The sequence below is a fragment of the Euphorbia lathyris genome, chromosome 3 (genome assembly GCF_963576675.1).
Source record: "Euphorbia lathyris chromosome 3, ddEupLath1.1, whole genome shotgun sequence".
In the NCBI taxonomy this organism is placed as follows: Eukaryota; Viridiplantae; Streptophyta; class Magnoliopsida; order Malpighiales; family Euphorbiaceae; genus Euphorbia; species Euphorbia lathyris.
The window spans coordinates 44,876,057-44,885,721 of record NC_088912.1 but is presented as its reverse complement, the minus strand read 5'-3'; positions in this window follow the sequence as shown (position 1 = coordinate 44,885,721).

Sequence of the window (9,665 nt, the reverse complement as noted above, 5' to 3'; positions counted from 1 at the left end):
CCCCTAACGCACTTAACCAACCTTGAATATTAATAATAATAATAATAAAAAATTACAAAATGGGGAGAAAATTAAAGGAAACGAATATGAGCAACATTACAAAGGTCATCGAAGACATGAAATTGGCAAAAATAAGGAGCAGAGTGCCACCAGTGGAGCGGTGACGCAGATTTGCCAAAACATGCAAGACGATCCGCAGCTTGATTACCTTCCCTGAAGATATGAGTGATTTTGCAGTTCATAGACGAACAACGTGATAAGAAGCTTAACCATTCTTGCTTAATCCTCCATGGAACCACAGTAAATTTTTCACTTAGCAACTTAACCGCATATGCCGAGTCAGATTCAATCCACAAATTGTGCCAGCCTCTTTCCCAGGCAGCTTCAATAGCAAAGACGATCGCCATCAGCTCAGCCGTATGAGCATAAGAATCGGCAATGGAAAAGGCGAAACAACCCGTTACAAAACCTCTTCCGTTTCTGAAAATCCCCCAGCGCCAGCGATGCCAGGAGCACCCTCAGCAGCCCCATCGATGTTAACCTTAATCCAGCTTGTCGGGGGCAGACACCAGCGCACCGTAATGAAGTCCGGTTCCGGAGGTGATCTGACCTGAGACGTTGAAGAGGAGGTCCATTTAGGCTCATGGAAAAGGAAGAAGAGACGGTTCAGAAGAACTTGGATTGAAGGGAGTTCGCTTTCAAATACAGCCAGGTTCCTAATATGCCAAACCGTAGTAACCGTCTCCAAGTTCCACAAGCTGCGTTTCTTCGATCGGAAGCCAACCGCTCTAATAACACTAAATAAAGCCTCAAAAGTAGTCACAAAGCAGAGAGTAACCGCAAAGTTATTAAAGACTATCGCCCAAAGACGTCTCGCAATCCAACACGTAACAAAAAGGTGATCCAAAGTCTCGATATTGCAATTACACAAGGCACATCTATATAGATCCTTTTAAACTGTGTACAAAATCCAAATTCACATGTGTGAGATAAGGTTCAAAGTTTCCACTAAGGTTTTTGCGAAACTGCTCATATACCAAACCTGTCACACCCGACCCTAAAACGACCTCAATCGGCATCGAGCGTGAAATAGAAATATCACAATCAACACTTAACAGTCTCCAAAATTACCCAAATATCATAAATATCACACTTTCAAGATTCTTCTTAGATATATTCTGAAATAATAACTCATATTCCTACTACATTAATCCTTCAAGAAGCTCCAACATATTTTCCAACTGCATTATATTACAATTGAAATACTAAAGTTCTAATGATAATTCTAACCGTAAGCCTCAACTTTCAATCCTCGCCTAATCGGCCGATAACATTCTCTCTATCATGTACTTTCTCACCTAAAACATTAAAACATTTAAAAAGTGAGACAGAAATCTCAGTAAGCAATTATCAACTACATAAAATACTTATACTCAAAATAACTATATATATATATATATTTTAATTTCCAAAATGCATCATATAAAACTCATATTCTTAAAAATAAACATTTTATGGATTAAACCATAATAAAATACTCAAAGTAGTACTTTTAACCAAATATGCAATTTAAAATATCACAAGCTTGTTATAAACATTATTTATCGAATATCACACATTCTAAAACTATATTAAAATACTTAATATCAAAACTTATATTCAAAATAACCGTAAATCAATAAATACTTCACAAACTGTGTTTCGATAAACACTTCATGAACCATATTTCAATAAATACTCCACAAAACGTATCTCAATAATTACTTTCCAAATCGTATCTCAATAAATTCTTCACAAATCGTATCCATCCGAGAGATAATCCCCGTATGTATCAATCCCCACAATATATAGAACCGAGATATCTCATAATTTTGCCTAACCCGCATGGTCTTACTCAACACTTCTTTGTCATACCCGCTAGGTCTTTCAACTGTGTACACAGGCCATATTTCTCACTAAATACGGACTTTAATAAAAACCACCTATCCGGATTACTCTTGATGGATACTAAAAATATTATAATTTCATAATATAATTTAAAATCAGAAATTTATATATATATCAAAATATATATAACTCATAAACAACATCATAAAGTTTTATCAACACCTTTATTCAATCAATTTCCAAAATATTCCATCATAAATCATTATTGTACTAAAATCATCAATAAATAATTTAAACATATACTTTATTTCAATAAATCATAAATTCATAAAAATTGCAACTTTAACAATCTTTATTTAAAAACTAAATTTAAGAAATAAATTTATAGAAAATCACTTAATATATAAATATACCCTTGTTCATAAATCAATTATCAATAAAGTTTCTCAACACATTTTTCTTTGAATTTTAACTCTTCAAAATATCAAATCTTACACAAATATTAATCAAATATACTAAGTTCATCAAAACCAAACTTAAATCATATATACATAAACATATATTATAGGTTGAAGTTGACATGCAAATACATATATAATTACTTGAACTTAACTTTAAGCTCATGTTAACAACTAAATCATAAAAACTCCAATTAATCAAATGCATGTCAAAAATCACCACAAAAATTTAATTTCTGGAAAATATAGAGTTGTATATACATATATATATATACATAAAAACTTTAAAGGGTAGTTAATAATTACTTACTTCGATAATTAATCGACGGAAGACACAACCCGAGTCTCAAATCTGTCTAATATATATACAACCCCGTCTTAAAGACTTTGCACTCCGATCTTCACCATTTAAACCATGGAATGAAATGTCTGGACATTCTCCATTAACTTAATTATTACTAATTTTCTCTTATTCAAACTCTTAATTTCACTCTCTTAAGCTCTCTCTCTTTTCTTTTCTTTTCCTTTTAATAGTTCTCCAGGAAAACAAATGTAGAATATCTTTCTTTTTTTCAAATAGATTTCTACTAACTTCTATGCATGGATGCCACATCTCTTTGCATGCATGCCACATTTCATTATGCATACTATTTTATTATTTGATTTTTATTATAAAAAAAATGCATGAAAGTTACCACTTCTTTTATTTAAAATGTATATTCACCGTAACAATTTATAAAAAGTCATTTTTAGTAATTACTTATTTTTGAAATAAAATTTAGAACTTACTATATTTTCTTTTCATTTTCATTTTCATGATATAAAATTCTAAAATAAAATATTGCTTAGAGATAGGATAACCCAATGTCTTAAATCAAAACCATTATTTCTATGAAAATATTATATATATATATATATACACATAATACATGATAAATTGAAAAGTAACTAAATACTTTAATATAGGATTAATATGCTACATATATAAAATTTGACCAAAATAAAATTATTTATTGAAATATTTTATATGCCATGTGACAATTAAAAAAAAATATGTCAACCTTATAAAGTTATAGTTGAGTTTTCCATAAAATTGTCTTCTTGACAGGAGAGATTTGTCTTTCCAATAAAGGCAAATATCCTTTTGGTTCCTCTGTAATTTAACTTCTTTTAAAACTTACCCTAAACTTTTAATTTTACACTTAAAAGCATGAAATTAATCTCCAAACTATCTCCATAATGTCAAATTAACTCTTCAATCAATAATTAACTATAATATAACCTAATATTAGGGTATAATAACTAAAATTAAGAACACGGACCTGACAATTCTCCCCACCTTAAAGAATTTCGTCCTCGAATAATCTCCAAGATTACGAAGTTATTTCAAATTATTAATATTCCTCATAACCATCATGAAACCACAAATTCTAATTTTTCCTTCCATTAATTTTATTAATTATCAATATCAACATCTTTGTAACAATCATTTAAATATAACTCTTAGTAACTCTAAACTTCAACCTAGTCAATTACCTCACTAATAAATCCACAATAAAAATTCAAATATCATATATTCAATTTTATATAATATTATGCACTTTATATTCGGATTTTTCTAGCATTAGATCCAATCTCACCTTAATAGATTTAAATCACAATTGATTTCATCCGTTGCATATATATCAAATATATTTCACCTATCTCCAAATTCTATAGATTGCTATAAAAAAAATCACTTTTGAACCACCAATATGTACGATATTATATTTTTCTTAAACTTCAAATAATTTGAATCAATGATTTACATCGATATATAATCTTATTTCATCATAATGGGCAATTCAATTCGGGTATTCAACGAGTCATCGACCGATGAACATAATCATCCACGTAAACTACCGGCAATAATACTTGTATCTATAATTTTTCACTCCAATTTATATTATAATCTTCAATCATCATCGTCAATCAAATATAAACCTTATTATTATAATACAATTTCCAATCAATAAGACTTACTTCATAAAACCTTAATATTCACGTCATTTTTAAAATTTTCCATTTATTTCCTCAAATTCAATTGAGCTAATGTGCTATTTTTTTTATAATCACCATTATATATCATTTATCAATCTAAATAAACTTCAATTTTTTTTCTACAAACCATATAACCAATTAATATAGAGTACCTAAATTACGATAATCAATGTTTTTACAAACTCCAAATGATATCCTTACATATATAAAAGTCAATAAGTCTATAATGTCATTCAATTTCCTTATTTGATTTATAAACACTCAATTTGGTCTTTATATAAACTTAGTCTATAATCACCCAAACTTCAACTATAAATAACTTGACTATTAACAATAAATATACTATATAAATTCAATTGTCAATATATATATCTTCAACTATTCATGCTAACTCCAAATTAGTGTCTATTATAATCTCCAAAATATTAATCAAACTCCATAATAATTAGTAAGAATTTTCCATATTTTATTTTCTTCAAGCTTGTATCTAATATCTCCAATTCCTCAATTTATCATTTCATCGATTACTTATACTCTTAAAAACATAAACTCGTCATATTATTCCAAGTCTTCTAGCCTTATTTCTCATCTAATATGTATAGTTCTAAACTAACTATTAAACTCCCAAATATCAATTCCAAGTCATACTTAATATCATGTATATAACTCATGTCACCAATATCAAATAATATACTAATTTTCATACACCCAATATATTACTAACCATAAAATCTCATTTTTTACGGCTCATTAACTAGTTACTCAATCCTCAAAAATTTCAATTTATTTCTTAGCTATCTCCAAATATCCATATTCCTTAATTATTATCAACTATTTCTTACCTATCACCAAATATCCAAATTCCTCAATTACTATCAACTATTTCTTAGCTATCACCAAATATCCACATTCTTCAATTACTATCAACCTTAGGTCCGAAGAATTTAACCTAGAGCTCTGATACCAAACTGTCACACCCGACCCTAAAACGACCTCAATCGGCATCGGGCGTGAAATAGAAATATCACAATCAACACTTAACAGTCTCCAAAATTACCCAAATATCATAAATATCACACTTTCAAGATTCTTCTTAGATATATTCTGAAATAATAACTCATATTCCTACTACATTAGTCCTTCAAGAAGCTCCAACATATTTTCCAACTGCATTATATTACAATTGAAATACTAAAGTTCTAATGATAATTCTAACCGTAAGCCTCAACTTTCAATCCTCGCCTAATCGGCCGATAACATTCTCTCTATCATGTACTTTCTCACCTAAAACATTAAAACATTTAAAAAGTGAGACAGAAATCTCAGTAAGCAATTATCAACTACATAAAATACTTATACTCAAAATAACTATATATATATATTTTAATTTCCAAAATGCATCATATAAAACTCATATTCTTAAAAATAAACATTTTATGGATTAAACCATAATAAAATACTCAAAGTAGTACTTTTAACCAAATATGCAATTTAAAATATCACAAGCTTGTTATAAACATTATTTATCGAATATCACACATTCTAAAACTATATTAAAATACTTAATACCAAAACTTATATTCAAAATAACCGTAAATCAATAAATACTTCACAAACTGTGTTTCGATAAACACTTCATGAACTATATTTCAATAAATACTCCACAAAACATATCTCAATAATTACTTTCCAAATCGTATCTCAATAAATTCTTCACAAATCGTATCCATCCGAGAGATAATCCCCGTATGTATCAATCCCCACAATATATAGAACCGAGATATCTCATAATTTTGCCTAACCCGCATGGTCTTACTCAACACTTCTTTGTCATACCCGCTAGGTCTTTCAACTGTGTACACATGCCATATTTCTCACTAAATACGGACTTTAATAAAAACCACCTATCCGGATTACTCTTGATGGATACTAAAAATATTATAATTTCATAATATAATTTAAAATCAGAAATTTATATATATATCAAAATATATATAACTCATAAACAACATCATAAAGTTTTATCAACACCTTTATTCAATCAATTTCCAAAATATTCCATCATAAATCATTATTGTACTAAAATCATCAATAAATAATTTAAACATATACTTTATTTCAATAAATCATAAATTCATAAAAATTGCAACTTTAACAATCTTTATTTAAAAACTAAAATTTACTTTGAGAAATAAATTTATAGAAAATCACTTAATATATAAATATACCCTTGTTCATAAATCAATTATCAATAAAGTTTCTCAACACATTTTTCTTTGAATTTTAACTCTTCAAAATATCAAATCTTACACAAATATTAATCAAATATACTAAGTTCATCAAAACCAAACTTAAATCATATATACATAAACATATATTATAGGTTGAAGTTGACATGCAAATACAATATAATTACTTGAACTTAACTTTAAGCTCATGTTAACAACTAAATCATAAAAACTCCAATTAATCAAATGCATGTCAAAAATCACCACAAAAATTTAATTTCTGGAAAATATAGAGTTGTATATATATATATATATATACATAAAAACTTTAAAGGGTAGTTAATAATTACTTATTTCGATAATTAATCGACGGAAGACACAACCCGAGTCTCAAATCTGTCTAATATATATACAACCCCGTCTTAAAGACTTTGCACTCCGATCTTCACCATTTAAACCATGGAATGAAATGTCTGGACATTCTCCATTAACTTAATTATTACTAATTTTCTCTTATTCAAACTCTTAATTTCACTCTCTTAAGCTCTCTCTCTTTTCTTTTCCTTTTAATAGTTCTCTAGGAAAACAAATGTAGAATATCTTTCTTTTTTTCAAATAGATTTCTACTAACTTCTATGCATGGATGCCACATCTCTTTGCATGCATGCCACATTTCATTATGCATACTATTTTATTATTTGATTTTTATTATAAAAAAATGCATGAAAGTTACCACTTCTTTTATTTAAAATGTATATTCACCATAACAATTTATAAAAAGTCATTTTTAGTAATTACTTATTTTTGAAATAAAATTTAGAACTTACTATATTTTCTTTTCATTTTCATTTTCATGATATAAAATTCTAAAATAAAATATTGCTTAAAGATAGGATAACCCAATGTCTTAAATCAAAACCATTATTTCTATGAAAATATTATATATATATATATATATATATACACATAATACATGATAAATTGAAAAGTAACTAAATACTTTAATATAGGATTAATATGCTACATATATAAAATTTGACCAAAATAAAATTATTTATTGAAATATTTTATATGCCATGTGACAATTACAAAAAAACATATGTCAACCTTATAAAGTTATAGTTGAGTTTTCCATAAAATTGTCTTCTTGACAGGAGAGATTTGTCTTTCCAATAAAGGCAAATATCCTTTTGGTTCCTCTGTAATTTAACTTCTTTTAAAACTTACCCTAAACTTTTAATTTTACACTTAAAACATGAAATTAATCTCCAAACTATCTCCATAATGTCAAATTAACTCTTCAATCAATAATTAACTATAATATAACCTAATATTAGGGTATAATAACTAAAATTAAGAACACGGACCTGACAAAACCTATAAAAAATAATAAAAATTTGTGATCAATATTTTCAACTTGGAGCAGTTTTTAATATTTGGGTCTAAGTAATAGACCCATGAAACACAACTTCTAGCTAGACTGAGGGACGGAGTGAAAGGGGCAGGATGATGCCGACGTACTCCGACCATCACATTTAACTACAGATATGTCTATGAGAAGAATAAAGATAACCGGTCTTAAAAATGGCAATGTTAAACCGTAACTAATTCGTTTTTTTGTATAATAGTTAAAGTAACCACTTCAAGGTCATTAAATTCTGATTAGACTTTAGGGTTGAGGAAATAGTTTCATCCAAATCTAAAATTGAGAGTTTTGGTATAATAGTTAAAAATTGGAAAGAAACATAAAAACTATAGTTATAGAGTAAATAAGCAAGAAGAGAACCAGCATATCGTAATTTGTATGAAATGAATATGAATTAGGCAAAATTGTATGATCCTGTAACAACATATATTTACATTGGATATTGGCAATGATCGCCACATGTATTTATTTATCTACTCAAGTTTGAAATAATATCATCGAAAGTATGTTGGCTGCAGGGAATTGTAAGGCCGCCCATAGGATGATAAAACCAAACTCTTGTTCAGACAGATGAAGCAAATCTTGAAAGGAAGATTCATTCAAGTATGAAACTGGTACCAAATATCTCTTCTTTTGCTCCTCCCCAACATAAACTGCTATGAATCCTTTTGGTACAGACTGTCGAAATATCTGCTTAGCAAGAACACCAGGCAAGCCAATACCCATATTGTATATTTGGTCAAAGAAGAGAAGGAAAATGGAAATTTTCTTAGAGAGTGAGTTATCTTTGTTTACTGAAATGAAGTAGGCAGAGAATATGTGAATGCTAAGTTGAGTAGGATGTATATATAGATGAATATGGTTTGCAGGATCAGATGGTTAGTGGCTAAAAATCTTTTGCTTGGGGTCACGGCTCATAAGGGTATAACATGGTTCTGTTTGTCACCTACTCAGCCAGGCCACAGGCAGAGGGCCTACTACTGTTGGAATTTGAAATGGATGGATGAGTAAGATTACAACTATTTGTTTCATTTTGAAAACAAATACTCTTTAAGTTATGCTAAATAAACTGCCCTACAACTCACATGGTTTGCCTTCCTTTTAATTAGAATTTATTTTTACACTTATTATATTATTTCTGCTGTATTTAGCCTTGGCTTGCCCCACAACTTAACACATAAAAAATACATGTCTGTTCAATTAAAATGAGACTTCAACTAATAATATTATTAAAAAGAAAATCTAATAAATGTTAGATATATATTCAGCTATTACCCTTTGAATTGAATGGACACGAAAGAGATGTGAAACTCATATCTGTACTTTCCTTACATGAGCTGGAAAGACTATTACTTAACATTTATGATATCTTAACGTTTTTAGCATTCCAAAATCTAATTCACATGATTCATGCCCTACTCAATATACCAATCCCAACATAATTTTAGACTACTTTATCCTTTAGCTTTTCGGAGTAAGATTAGTATTCATGGATAAGAATCCATGAGAATGATTCTTCTACGAGATAAAATCAAGCACAACTAAATTACACTACATCAACACAAGTTATGGAAAATGAAGAATCCAGAAGAAACAATTCAACATAAATAAATAGTCAAATGAATA